We start from the raw sequence: 14996 nt of genomic DNA, 5'->3' as shown, positions 1-14996 counted from the left end.
TTGAGGTTTTGGTCATTTGGGGGTGGGAGGTTTGTGTGTGTTTTTGTTTTGCTTTTAAAGTTTAAACAAAAGCTAGTTTAACATACAGGTTTAATTCTCATCTCATGAGGAATTCAATTTGAATATAAAAAATTGCAATTTGACAATTCCACCCTCCTCCCCATCCAGAGCTATGAGAAGAGCAACATCTTCTCCTCAAATAAGCAAAGACTACAGACTCTCTGGCCACTTCTACAGGCACAGCAATGTCTGGACACACAGAGGATGACCTAAAGCTTGCTGTGAGGAAGTCAAGGGCCTGTATACGCTCCAGCAGGCGGACTGCAATTATAAAAGGTTTTTACCCTTACTTCTGAACCTCTTGGAGCACAATCTTACTACGGCCAAAAAATTCATAGGAAACAGATCCATACTGACTATCCAAATTTGAAACTCGTTTACATATGAATTTGGAAAGACCAGGAACTTAAAGAAGTTTCATATGTAAACAGTTACACAATTCAAAAGGCCTCTTAACTGGAAAAGCCTATAGCAAGAAAAGAATTCCTGCAACACTTCACCACCCAAAGCTATATAGGCAAAAAGATGTTTCTAATAGAATTAAATTTATCATGGGATTTTTCTCCTGTGTAGGTTGCTTAGAAATGTGATCTTTTTTCCTTTTAGTGGATTTAAGCCACATGAGCTCTATGTCAACTAAACTATTAACTCTATGCCAGGCCAGAATAAACATGGTGTACTTTAGGACAACCATCCCAGCATCCAATAGATCACCTGCACTTACACTAAAGTTAATATCATAGTAGTTTGCTTTTAAAAACAGACCTCTAACCCACACATATTCAACTTGTAAATGAAGGGCAAATTTTCAATATTAGAAAGTATGAACAATTAACTTTAATCAAAAAGTGTGCCACCAGCCTGCACTAGATGGATCTGCTAAAAATGTAACATCTTTCAACTGAAAGGCAAATCAGGATAAAAGCAAGTTCAGTGTGCAAAATGTCTGCATATCTAACACATAGCCTCAGGTGGTTATATCAGCATATAAAAGATTTTGAATGAAATGTTTGTATTACGATAGCACCCCGAAGGCCTATTCAGTACAGCCCATCAATTTGTCAGCCACTCTTTACTGGTAGCTGCTATTGACTTTTCTGCACTTAAACATATTTTAAATTTCTAAAATTTGTTTTCAACAAAACTGTAAAGTATTTCAATCCCTTACAACAGACCATGCCTTCATTCTGATGTGTCTAGCTCCAGTCCTTCGTTTACAAAGGCCTCAGAAGCCCTTTCAAATCCCCAAGGTCTGAGAATATCAAGTACTAACTGGAAGGATCTTCACCTCCACTCAGAGCTTTCATCAAGAAAGAATACTACTTCCCAGAACTATACCAAAAATGACTGTCTAAAGAAGGTATTACATCCAGGGATCAACAAAACCTGATGCAGCAAAGAATGAAGTGACCCATCTCAGTACTGTTTCTTTCTAGGCACATCTGACAAAGGTTCCCAATAAATTTCCCAATTCAACGCAAGTTGTTCATTTACCATCAACATGATTTAAATGGTTGGGAACCTATTTTACAACCTGCTCTTTTCAGGCGCAGCTAAGGAAAAAACAAAAACAAAAACCAAACAGCCTTTGTTTTGAAGCTACTAACCAAAGATGGTGCTATAGTTTCCCTGCTCTGACAGGAGCAGAAATTTACTTTTCTCTAGTCCATCGGGAAGGCTTAACTACTTGTGCAAGTGCTTACCAGAAACAGACTGGGAAGGAAGGAAGTGAAGGAACCTGCATCTTTCCCATTTTACATCAAGGGAAGAAACAAAGCAGTACTTTTGCACATACTAAATCCAGAGGAACTAGTGAATAAAACAACAGGTTTCAAAATTATAACTTAAAATATATTTTCAGTGATCTGAACATTTAAGATAACAAATGAATTCATCTTGTAGAGTCTTAGGGCAAAACAAAAATTGCTCGTACCTCATTTTGATACTAGCTCAAAAAATGTGACTATGGAAAGAATGTTTATTTTTCAACAGGGTTCATTAACACTGAAGAAGCCATCTACTTTTCTGCTTTCCAAAGTGATAACTGCGCCTAAAACGAGCCTAAAAAATGAACAATCATTGTTTATTCATTCTATTCTCCTCGTTTCCTGGAACGTAGCCAGGCAATGAAACTCAACTGCCCAAAGCTCAGTCAGCAAATTGCCTGCCCTTAACCCCCGATTTGTTGACAGAATGATCCTACTTACCATTTAAATTCTTAACTGGGGAGGAGGGAGGGAGGAAAACCATGTGCATAAATAAAGCACCTAATTCTGGAAATCCACACAAAATTCAATGGGGCTAGGTATTTGGAGGTTTGGTTTTTTTTAAGCTATAACCCCACCAGTTTTTTTTTTTTTTAATTAGCTGCAGGTAGGTATCTACAATGTTTTTGTTTCGAATGCTACTGGTGTTATCTATACAACATAAATACTGAACTTAAGAAATAAGCACGAGGCTAGAACATGCTTTCTCAGTACTCTCACAAAATCATATACTGAGTATTGTGAATCAGAGGTAAACTACAGTTCTGTCGTTTAGAGTTATTTCCCAAGTATTCCATGTTCAAAATTCTTGCTGTTTGCTGTTAAGGAGCTAAACCCAAGAGCATTTTGACTGCAGGCTCACTGAGATTACATGGATAAATTCCAGCATCCTCTTGTACAATGTTTTTTGAATGTGGAAGATATTTCTGTCCACCTATTTCCCTTGAGTTTGTGTTCCCCTTTGAGTTCTGCTACACTATTTTTTTTTTATTATTTACTTATAATTGTTGCTAGCCAAACATTGCTATAAAAAACAAAAGCAAATCAAAATACATGGTCTATCAGGCAAAGCATGAATTCCTATGTTTTAGTCACAGAATCACAGAATGGTTGAGGTTGGAAGGCACCCCCCTGCTCAAGCAGGGTCACCTAGAGCACGTTGCACAGGATCGCATCCAGGCGGGTTTTGAATATCTCCAGAGAAGGAGACTCCACCACCTCTCTGGGCAACCTGTTCCAGTGCTCTGCCACCCTCACAGTGAAAAAGTTTTTCCTCATGTTCAGACGGAAGCGTCTGTGTTTCAGTTTGTGCCCGTTGCCTCGCGTCCTGTCGCTCGGCACCACTGAAAAGAGTCTGGTCCCATCCTCTCGACACCCTCCCTTCAGATACTTGTACACGTTGATAAGATCTCCTCTCAGCCTTCTCTTCTCCAGGCTAAACAGGCCCAGCTCTCTCAGCCTTTCCTCATAAGAGAGATGCTCCAGTCCCCTAATCATCTTTGTAGCCCTTTGCTGGACTTGCTCCAGTAGTGCCACATCCCTCTTGTACTGGGGAGCCCAGAACTGGACACAGCACTCCAGATGTGGCCTCACCAGGGCTGAGTAGAGGGGGAGAATCATCTCCCTCCACCTGCTGGCAACACTCTTCCTGATGCACCCCAGGATACCATTGGCCTTCTTGGCCACAAGGGCACATTGCTGCCTCATGCTTAACTTGGTGTCCACCAGCACTCCCAGGTCCTTCTCCGCAGAGCTGCTTTCCAGCAGGTCAGCCCCCAGCCTGTACTGGTGCATGGGGTTATTCCTCCCCAGGTGCAGGACCCTGCACTTGCCTTTGTTGAACTTCAGGAGGTTCCTCTCCGCCCACCTCTCCAGCCTGTCCAGGTCTCTCTGAATGGCAGCACAGCCCTCTGGGGTATCGGCCACTCCTCCCAGTTTTGTATCGTCAGCAAACTTGCTGAGGGTGCACTCTGTCCCTTCATCCAGGTCATTGATGAAGAAGTTGAACAAGACTGGACCCAGTACTGACCCCTGGGGGACACCGCTAGCTACAGGCCTCCAGCCAGACTTTGCACCACTGATCACAACCCTCTGAGCTCTGCCATTCAGCCAGTTCTCAATCCACCTCACTGTCCACTCATCTAACTCACACTTCCTGAGCTTATCTATGAGGATGTTACAGGAGACAGTGTCAAAAGCCTTGCTGAAGTCAAGGGAGACAACATCCACTGCTCTCCCCTCATCTACCCAGCCAGTCATTCCATCATAGAAGGCTATCAGATTGGTTAGGCATGATTTCCCCTTGGTGAAGCCATGCTGACTACTCCTGATCACCTTCTTGTCCTCCACATGCTTGGAGATTGCCTCCAGGATGAGCTGCTCCATCACCTTTCCAGGGATGGAGGTGAGGCTGACTGGCCTGTAGTTCCCTGGGTCCTCCTTCTTGCCCTTTTTAAAGACTGGGGTGACATTGGCTTTCTTCCAGTCCTCGGGCACCTCTCCTGTTCTCCATGACCTTTCAAAGATGATGGAGAGTGGCTTAGCAATAATGCCCGCCAGCTCCCTCAGCACTCGTGGGTGCATCCCATCGGGGCCCATGGATTTGTGGGTGTCAAGTTTGCTTAAATGATCTCTAACCCACTCCTCCTCCACCAAGGGAAAGTCTTCCTTCCTCCAGACTTTCTGTCTTGCCTCCAGGCTCTGGGGTTCCTGAGGGCTGGCCTGAGCAGTAAAGACTGAAGCAAAGAAGGCATTCAGTAACTCTGCCTTCTCTGCATCCTTCGTCACCAGGGCACCCACCCCGTTCAGCAAAGGGCCCACATTTTCCCTAGTCTTCCTCTTGCTACTGAGGTATTTGAAGAAGCCCTTCTTGCTGTCCCTGACATCTCTAGCCAGATTTAATTCCAAACGGGCCTTAGCCTTCCTCGTCGCATCCCTGCATACTCTGACAACGTTCCTATATTCCTCCCAAGTGGCCTGTCCCCCTTTCCACTTTCTGTAGACTTCCTTCTTCTGGTTGAGTTTTGCCAGGAGCTTCTTGCTCATCCATGCAGGTCTCCTGCCTCCTTTGCTTGACTTCCTACTCATAGGGATGCACTGCTCTTGAGCCTGGAGGAAGTGATGTTTGAATGTTAACCAGCTCTCTTGAACGCCCCTTCCTTCTAGGGCCCTAACCCATGGGATTCCTCCAGGTAGGTCCCTGAAGAGGCCAAAGTTTGCTCTCCTGAAGTCCAGGGTTGCAATCCTACTTGGTGCCCTGCTGCTTCCTCGCAGGATACTGAACTCCACGATCTCATGGTCACTGCAGCCAAGGCAGCCCCCGACCTTCACATCTTCCACCAGTCCTTCTTTGTTTGTTAGTACGAGGTCCAGCAGCACCCCTCTCCTTGTTGGCTCCTCCACCACCTGTGTCAAGAAGTTGTCACCAATGCTCTGCAGGAACCTCCAGGACTGTTTGTGCCTAGCTGTGTTGTCTTTCCAGCAGATATCGGGGTGGTTGAAGTCCCCCATGAGAACCAGGGCCTGGGATCGTGAGGCTACTTCCAACTGTCTGTAGAAGGCCTCCTCGACTTCCTCTTCCTGATCAGGTGGCCTGTAGTAAACACCCACAACAGTGTCACCCATGCTAGCCTGCCCTTTGATCCTTACCCATAAGCTCTCGACTCGCTCTTCATCCACCCCTAGGCACAGCTCAATACATTCCAGTTGCTCTCTCACATCAAGAGCAACTCCACCACCTCGCTTTCCTGGCCTGTCTTTCCTAAAAAGCACGTAGCCATCCATGACAGCACTCCAGTCATGCGAGCTATCCCACCATGTCTCTGTAATGGCAATGAGATCATGGCCCTGTGACCGCACACACATCTCTAGTTCTTCCTGTTTGTTCCCCAAGCTGCGTGCATTGGTGTACAGGCATTTCAGGGAGGTGATCGAGCATGCAGGTTTCCCAGGAGGGGTAAAAGAGGGTCCTCCATAGCCACATCCCATGCGCGCTTCCCTGGCTGCATTCACCTGTTGGAGGCATCCTGACTTGAGCAGTCTTTTGCCAACTACCCTGTCACTATAACTCTCCCCTTCCCCCATCTTTCCTAGTTTAAAGCCCTCCTTACCAGGTTGGCCAACCTGTTGGCAAAGACCCGCGTGCCCCGCCTCGTGAGGTGGATCCCATCTCTCGCCATCAGTTGTTGCTCTTCAAACAGGGTCCCATGGTCGTAGAAACCAAAACCCTGTTGGCAACACCAGCGGCGCAGCCAGTCGTTAACCTGGAAAGTCCGTCTCCTCCTCCTCTCATCCAACCCCCTCACTGGCAGGATTGAGGAGAAGTTGACCTGGGCTCCCAGACCCTTGACCACCATCCCCAGAGCTCTGAAATCCTGCTTGATGGTCTCCAGTTTGCCCTTGGTGTCATTGGCGCCCACATGGAAGAGCAGCAGTGGGTAATAGTCCGAAGAATGGACGAGCCTAGGCAGTCTTTCCATGACATCTCTCACACGAGCCCCCGGCAGGCCACAAACCTCTCTAGACATGAGGTCAGGTCGGCAGATAGATGCCTCCATCCCCTGCAGCAGGGAGTCCCCCACAACAATCACCCGCCGCTTTTTCCGGGTGTTCCGGCAAGGCACAGGGTCTGTCGTCCCAGATACTTCCCTTGCAGCCATGCCCATCTTCTTCTCATCCTGGAGGGCACTAAACCTGTTCTTCAGCTTCAGGTCTTCAGGAGGAGTAGGAGCCTTTCTCCTCCTACGAGCAGTGACCAGTTTCCAGCCTTCTTCTACGATGTTATGATGTACCGTTTCACACGGCACAGAGCCCTCCGGCAACTCCACTGCTGCGGGGGGTTGGGACTCCCGAAGCTGCACAGTCTCCAAGAATACCCTGTCTGTCTCTTGCTCATCTTCTCGGATGCTGCGCGGCCTACTGACCTCTTCCCATAACTCCCTTACCTGACAACACAACTCGTCAACAGCAGCCCACCTCCTGCAGGAGAGCTGGCTGCCAGCCCAGGCCTCCCGGAGAGGCCCCAAGCACTCCCTGCAGCCTGAGACCTGTAGAGCCGCATCTACTGTCAGAGGGTCGGTCTGGGTCCAAGCCTCCGACACAGCAACTCCAACAGCCGCTGGGGAACATGCTCTGCAGCGTGTCACGACCATACTTGAGGAAGCGTATACCACAGGGATCAGAAACGAAGGTACCTTTGTGCGCCCTTCCGCACAAACTGCTGCGCAAACTGCTGCGTCTGTTCGCTGCACTCTGGGCCTGGCTCTTATATAGGCCTCTCCCTAGCACTGGCTAACAGGGTGCTTGATCTGCCCTAATCAAGGGCCACCTGGATCAAAGGCCCCAACTCCCTCTGGTCAGGGCAACCAAGAGAGCTCATTAGCAGCAGCCACTCCTAGCTACAGCTTTTCCCAGGAGAAGTCAAGGCCTCCTGCAGCTGTCCTTGCCTAGCTTCCCCTTTCCTGTTCACAGCAATCGTCTTCTAGTTCCCCAGGGGTCCTCCGAAAGCCCACAACTTCCAACAAGATCCTCAAGTTCTAGTCAGAGCCCAAACACTGCTGTGCAAACTGCTGCGTCTGTTCGCTGCCTCTGTTAGCTGCACTAGTCCAGTTGGTATGAATCACCATATTACTCCTTCTTTACTAAATTAATCCGTTAATTGCTTAATTTTTCTGAGCTATAAATGGGAAAACAGGATTTTCTTCCAGCACATTGGAAAGCTCATCTAATGTACATTTCATACTTCAAAACTTGACGTTCTGTGCACACAAGAAAGCTTCTGAACGGCCATTCTAAGCTGGCACTAATTTAGATAACATTATCAGGCAGGACTTGCTTTTCTCCTTCTTTCCAGTTATCTCCTCTACTTATCTGTCTTGTTGTATTATTTTACTCTCTTGCAGTCTTTAACATACTAAATGGATGCGAAACTGGCAGTAGCGTGAAGTCAGAGACAGATTAAGTGTCATGTTCAGAAGACAAATCCTTGCTACCAATCCCATCCCTATAAAGTAAGGCTGAATTCAGCCAAACAGATATAAGGAGAAGACATAAGAATATAGTCTCTGCAGACACTCACAGTGCATGACCAAGGGCATATTCCACAGGATCCGATATAGTTCAAGTTATATGCAAAAGCAGATTCCCACTATCCTTCTAAACTCTTCAAGAATCTACTTCTTGCCAAGGTTTCTTTTGATTCCTTTGCATCCTAAGTCTGGGTTTCAGCTACCTATATGAAAAAAGCTTCCCAGGAAGACAGCTTTTGTCCTCCTAAGTATTCCCCCTTTCTCTCTTTCCACGCTGCTCTAATCCATAATCATCACAACAAAAAGGATGCATTCTGTAAAGCAATATTCTGAAACACTCACTCCTATGCACATTGACGTGGGAAGGTTTGCCACATGCTTAGATGGGACACACTGTGCATTCAGTGAGTCTTAAAGATTTTGCAGCGTTAGCAAGGGAGTAAGAGAGCTTACTTCTAGTCAACACTAGACAATAAACAGGTAGCCTGGAAAGCAAAGCAGAAAGGATTTTCATCTGGCAAAGAGCTACTGACCAGGAGAGACGAGTTCTTATATTCTAATATGAGAACTAATATAGTTATAGCATAGAAGAGATGACTTCTGAGTGGGCTAGTGCAAACAGTTTAAATAGAACATGTGAATATATTAGAGTATTATGGGTGAAGTTTAACTCTACATCCTTTTTGATGTAGTGCTTTATATTACTTCCACCTTTAACAAGGCTATAGACCTCTTTACATAAAAAAGGAAACATGAATGTCAAAGAACAACCATTCAAAGGTTCACCTTGTGGCAAAGGTTGTGACCAGTCCTCTAGGCCTCCATTTCCCATTCTATTTGATGTGATAATGTTGAATTCCCTTCTACTGGCAAGTGTAGCATTAACGCAACACCATCAGGCTTTCTGATGACAAGATGACAAAATGTAAAGAAAAAAAAAGACAAACAAACATGTATTACAAGTTCAAGTCAACTAAGATTTTAACTGATTGTCTGGAAATGCCAAGTCATTGGCATTTCAGGTTCTAAGACTAACACTGTATTCTGCTTAATATCACCAGGAGGCATCTGAATCAAATGAAAAAATGGTGTGATAAGACACTACCAAAAACATACTTGAAAACTACAGCAACAAGGTTGGTTGTTCTACTAAAAATCTGAACAGTTACTGGAAACAGCCAGACATCTCAGCAATACTGAGCTGTCATGCAAATTTATCAAAAACATACATTAAAAAACAAGCAGTAGAGCTTTTTTTGCTATGGATCAATATAGGGTTTTTCACGATCAAAGCAAATTGGCATTTATCACACTGAATATTACTGTAACCAATCCCATCTCTGTACATTGCAATGTACTTACTACTACAGAATGGCATAGCACACCAGAAAACAGATGGATTTAACTGCAGTTATGCCTACAGCTTCCTTTTCTTGAGAGCAGATTGGTTCAACTAGTGCAAGTAACAGGGCGGCATGACCAGAAGTCAGCGGCACCCAGCAGGGCACTCTCCTGAGACCGAGTGCCACGTACTGGAACAGCACGCCAGGACAAGCACACGAAGAGCCTAGTGCCCGTGTGCTCCCAGAGAAAGGGGCCTGCCCTTCCACATACTCGCACAAAGAACAGTTATCCACAGCGTCTAACAAGGAGCTGTTAGAAACCTTAGCCTACATCTGTTTGAAGAAGCCTCATTTTAAGAGTTTTCAAATTGGTTTGTATTAGGTTTTAATTTGGATAACAGTTCATTACCAAAAGCCATTACGATAAAGCTTTAAATATTTTATATAAATGTTCCACTAAGGTACCACAACTACACTAAGCATGAAACATTGAGCAATCATACAACAACCATTACTATACTCCTCTCGGCTAATAAGCAGAACAGTTATTAAATTATGAGACTTGAGCCTCATTTATGCCTGCAGCCTTATTACAATTACTGATTTTGAGTTTTAGGTGTTGCAATACTCTAAAACCAGCAAGATATTCTAGCAGCAGAAAGTAAACAAAAGAACACTGCACATAAAATCCAGCAACTCTGCATTTAGTTGAATAAATTACACATGACCAAACACCACAAAATACCCACACGTGTTGTCAGTATGCTTACTACTCATGGAGAATAAAAGCAAGCCACAAAGGAGAAAAAGTGACCAACAAGCACTGTATACCCCAAAATGGCTGCTGTATTTTCCTAAAAAGGTATGAAGTACAGTATGTAGCTTTGAATAAAAAAATCCAATTTTAACTAATTTTTTTCTGTGAAGTGTCAGGGGAGAACTCTTACAGTGGGCAATCCATTTTAGAAAGCAAAACAAGTCAATACACAGTGTCATTTCTTGCCCTTTCCCCACCCCACCCCAACACATATGATCACTTATACTTGAGACCTGAGAAACTACATTTTATCATGGCAAGATTGCCCCACTCTCTCTAGCCAAATGGCCACTTTTTTCCTCACATTTTGAGCTTCATAATTTTCACATGATAAACTGCTACTGACTGACAAACGCATTCATAGAAAGGTGATATTTATTCTTTCAAAAAGATTACAAACTACAAACCTACATACTGATTCCTTGCATAGTAAGGTAACAATTAATTGCATTATAAAGAAGGAAACAAGCGTTCTTTATAGTTTTCCTTTCTTGAGTTTTCTCCTGTCAATACTGAGAAACATTTCAGTCTTGACATATGGAAGATATGAAAAGTTTACATAAACACAGAGCTGGCATCTGAAGAGCAAAAGCAAGCTTACAAACTTAGAAAGCAAGGATATAGTTTTCCAGAAAAATACATTGACTCATCTTAGGTGACTAGCCTGGGACAGGCATGGAAGCTCTCAGACAGAATGAAATTACAATTTGTATCCTTTTTTGGGTTCCTAAATAGGTCAGGCACTCCAAAATTATCAATGAAGAAAAGCAGCCAGTCAAGGACTGAAGATATTTAGGCTCCTAACTCCTAACCGTTAAAGGGACCCACCAACCCGTGTCTCCAAGAATGTGAGGTTGTGTCCAGCAATGTCTGCAAGACTAGCTAATCCCAGAATATTAGCAGGCCAGGGCAGTCGGAAACCAAGCTACTCTATTCCCATCCCCACCTTGAGTTTGGGGCTTGTTATTTACTGGACTGAATTTTTCAAGCACGGTAACTGTTTGTGTTTCCTTTTTCAGAAGTCAAGTACCACTGTTAAGCTGTAAATGAGTATTTAAACTCAGTGCAACCTTTATAGCCAATTGCTGTTAATAGATACTGTAACAATGCAAAACCATTTCATCCTGCTGCAAGTGCACATCACAAATGACCTCAGCTTCCTGAATGCCCCTTAGTAAAGGTGACTGAAATACATGACATTTTAGTCTTTATCTTACTATGCACTGAATCTGCTCAAGTGAACCAACACTTCTGGTTTTTGGCTTTTTTTTGCCTGACATCCATGTCTTTCACCAAATTAACTGTTCAAAACAACCAGTACAAACCTCTTCTTTTTTAAATTATAATTAACAACGTATACCGCATGTTCTACAGCTGTATCAGACACTTCCTAGATTGCCAGGAGTCACCTACCAGAGTAAGGTCTTCAGCATCTAGGCAAATTTAATTCTATCCTTCAGCCCAAATGACACTCTGAAATGCAATCTCTTTACTTGGGCTTGGAATGAAACATCATTCCTGTAAAGCGGGAAGTTGCTGAAAATGCTGCCCCAGTGTGAGCTGAAGATTTCAAGCTAGACTTTTCTTTTGCATCTCAGAAGGTGGCAGCTCAGCCCTACACTGCTCAGCCAAAACCCAGCTCTCTCAACCCCCAGGGACCATTTTCTCCCCACATTGTTTTTGAGAACCTTCACCAGCACTAAAAACAACAACAACAGAAAACCCATGAATAAACAGGTTTATACAGGTTTATAGCAGTAATCACTTGAGACCATCAAGGCCTTGAGAAGGAAAACAGCTGCTCTCCTTGGTATGGTGGAAGGGACATAAAGATGGAGTGGACAGACTGACATAAGAGTGTAAAATTCCAAAATACATCCATAAAAAGTAAAAAATAAATAAAATAAAAAAAAAATCACTAAATGTCACCCATATCGAATTAATTCTTTTGATAAGTAGGAGCCAATGATAGAGGTCATCTATTCTTCTAATGGAAAGTAGGATGATGAGAGAAATCAACCCTTCCTTCATCACAAATCATGTGCGTACAAGCACAGAGCAGACAGACAGCAGCAGCATCTTCACTAAATAGCATGACCCTACATCTCATGAGCCTTATAGTTTCACACTAAAAGCTCTTAACTGTTTTTCTGCAGCTTCTATTTGGTGATCCTTCCTGCATCCAGTACACCTAGGATGATAGCTTTGAGGATGTCTGAAAAGGCTTTGGAAACAAGTTGTGCAACACAAGTATGGCATTAATTTCTTCTCAAGACTGGATTGCTTGTATACAGGAGAACTAAGAAAAGTCCTAGTGTGACCATTTAAAGCCAACTATACCTCTGCTATATTTCCAACATTATGTACATCTCAAGTCTCTTATTTTTATGAGGCTGAACCAACTTTCTATGATTAATGTAAGACATATTTGTCTTTTTGCATTTTCCATGAACTTGAAATTTTTGTCAGGTAAATACTACTTTTCTCCAGTTTAGGGCTCTTGAAGAGCAGTAGGAAGTTCTCCACAAAGGAGCAGTTATTACTCTTCAACTCTATTCAGAACTGTCACACAAACTCCAAACAGCACACTATGTGAATTAGAAAAACAAGTTCTCATTTTGTTGCCCAATAGAAATAGAAAATCATGTTTAATATAAAGTATTATATTATTCCTTCTGGGGTGGAGGAGGAGGTTTACCAAAAGTTAAATGGTAACTTACTTTATTTTTTTATTATTATTATTATTATGGGAAAAGCTGCAGCAAATACATTCAGTCACGCTTGGTAAGTTCTTTGAAACATATTTGCCCTGAACAGTATGTCATCCTGGCATCAAATTGCAATGCCTTTCCTTTAATGACAGAAAGTAAGTTTGAGTGATTTACAGCGGTGATCTGAAGTACAAGACAGTCATGCTTTGCTGCCCTGCTGAGAAGCTGGGTGCTAGAAAGGTGCCACGTGTCAAATCCATCTATTGTTCCGTCATGATGTGACCGACACTCGCCCTCCAAGTGCTACCACGGGAAGTGTCCAGGACTGGCAAATAGCAACTGCTATTAAGCATGCCAGACTTATGTCTGCAAGGAACTAACCAAAGCAATCAGTGGTTCTTCATTTAATATAAAATGTCTGGTTCTAGATACAAACACAGAACATAGGCTTTCAAAAATACATAGGTAAATATATATTTTTCAATTGTGTGATAAAACATGTCATTACCACCTGTCTTTTTTTGATTACCATGAAATAACAGATCTCCAAACTATGAACACATGGCTGTTTCTACATCAGATTACCATAATACAACTATAGTTTCTGTCTTTTCCTGATTTGGAATCTACCCTAAAATGATCCTTTATTTCCTACTATCCAGTTTGGAAGCAGTTTAAAAAACTGCAGACTAGATGTTAAGCATATTTCTCCTGGGAACAGAAGGACAATGAAGCTTGCCTTGGAACAGCAGCAACCTCTGCTAGAAGCTACACACTTGAGCAGTGAGCAACTCCATCCTATCAGGAAGATTCCTCAGCATTAGGGCTATTTTCTTCCCACACTGTGATATCATACACTCAGAATACCCCAAAGATGTACTTGGACTCAAGTCAGAATTAATCAGATTTATCAGCCATTTATGCTGACATACATTACAGTATCAATTATTCAGTCTTTTGCAGACTTTCTGGTCAGTTGAAGCTATTGAACCTCAGCAGATCTATGGCAATAAGTAAACAACAGAAAATTTGCATTGTCCTTATGAAATAGCAGGAATTGAACTATAAGCAACTGTATCAAAAAACATAAAGGAACTTCTACTTTTTCTTTAATATTAGATAATGAATTACTCAGGCTTCAAACACTTCACCTAAATAAGTGCCCACTGCAGTTGATGACACTTCCCTGCAATCTACCCATCCAAGAAAGGTGTTTCAATCCATGAGACACAACAGTAGCCCTACTACTCCCAATATCCAATCAAGCTTTTGTCCTCAGGAAAATGTAGTTAACCTCTGTGCAATCCAAAAATCAGTTAACCTAAGCTCACAGTTGGGTTAAAGAGGACTTTATAGAATGAAGGTATTAAATAAATAAATAAATGTGTCCTTGGCAATTACAGCTACTGTCCATTACAGTGGCTGCCATTTCTATTTTTCTTCTCAAAAAGTTAAAGAAAATTTAGTAACAAAAAGTTTAAGGCAGGCTGACTATGCGCATGGTAGATTTTAACCCCATACACAGTTAAACTCTCACCAGAACTAGGTCTTGTCTTAAAATAATCTTGAGGTTTTGGTTCACGATGCAAAAAATGCAAGCGTGCGACACGAGCTTAGGAAGCTGTCTGTAGCATCACCTACCACAACATGGATCCCAAACACACTGGTGACTACATGTTTTCAAAAGTATCCTTATGGTTACAATTCCAGGTACAGCCTTGAAAGTATTTTTCTGTATGCAGAACACTGAACACGAACAGCACACAATAATTACGATAGACACATTTCAGAAAATGTAACAATTCATGGGCTATGTCCACTACTAAGATTTCAAGCCCAAGTTACTTAAAAACAAAAAATAATCAAAGATAACAGAAGAAAGCATCACTGGAGTCTGCTGTTTATACTAGCAGTTCACTTGTTCATTGCTGAGTAGGTCTGGAAGAAGGGTCTGAAGCCACATGAAGTTAGTAGATAATTATTTGTGTGTGGGAGCATTTTACATGGCCAGCCTATTCCTTTACAACAAAGGGTCAAAACAGAAAAAATGAACAGTGCACATTTCTAAAACAAATGGAGCATTACAGTGCCAGCTATTATTTCACCAAAACAGTAACAAAAAAGTACAGCCACTTAAGTTTTAATATGAGGAAAATGCTTTAAGGCCACTGCCTGAATATATTCACTATTAGGCCTCCTAGTTACTGCTGCTTTCAGAGACTAAATACCACTTAAAAAAAAAAAAGAGAGAGAGAGAGAGAATTTGAAGATTC

The 14996-nt window shown here is 42.8% G+C and overlaps 1 protein-coding gene across 1 annotated transcript in view; it reads right to left on the bottom strand.

Moving 5' to 3' along the window:
- The window catches only part of TLN2 (talin 2), a 245453-nt gene that overhangs the window by 152753 nt on the left and 77704 nt on the right, over positions 1 to 14996 (bottom strand). The window lies entirely within an intron of this gene.

The sequence above is a fragment of the Apteryx mantelli genome, chromosome 15, assembly GCF_036417845.1.
Source record: "Apteryx mantelli isolate bAptMan1 chromosome 15, bAptMan1.hap1, whole genome shotgun sequence".
Classification (NCBI taxonomy): Eukaryota; Metazoa; Chordata; class Aves; order Apterygiformes; family Apterygidae; genus Apteryx; species Apteryx mantelli.
This window is presented reverse-complemented; position numbering and strand designations above follow the sequence as displayed.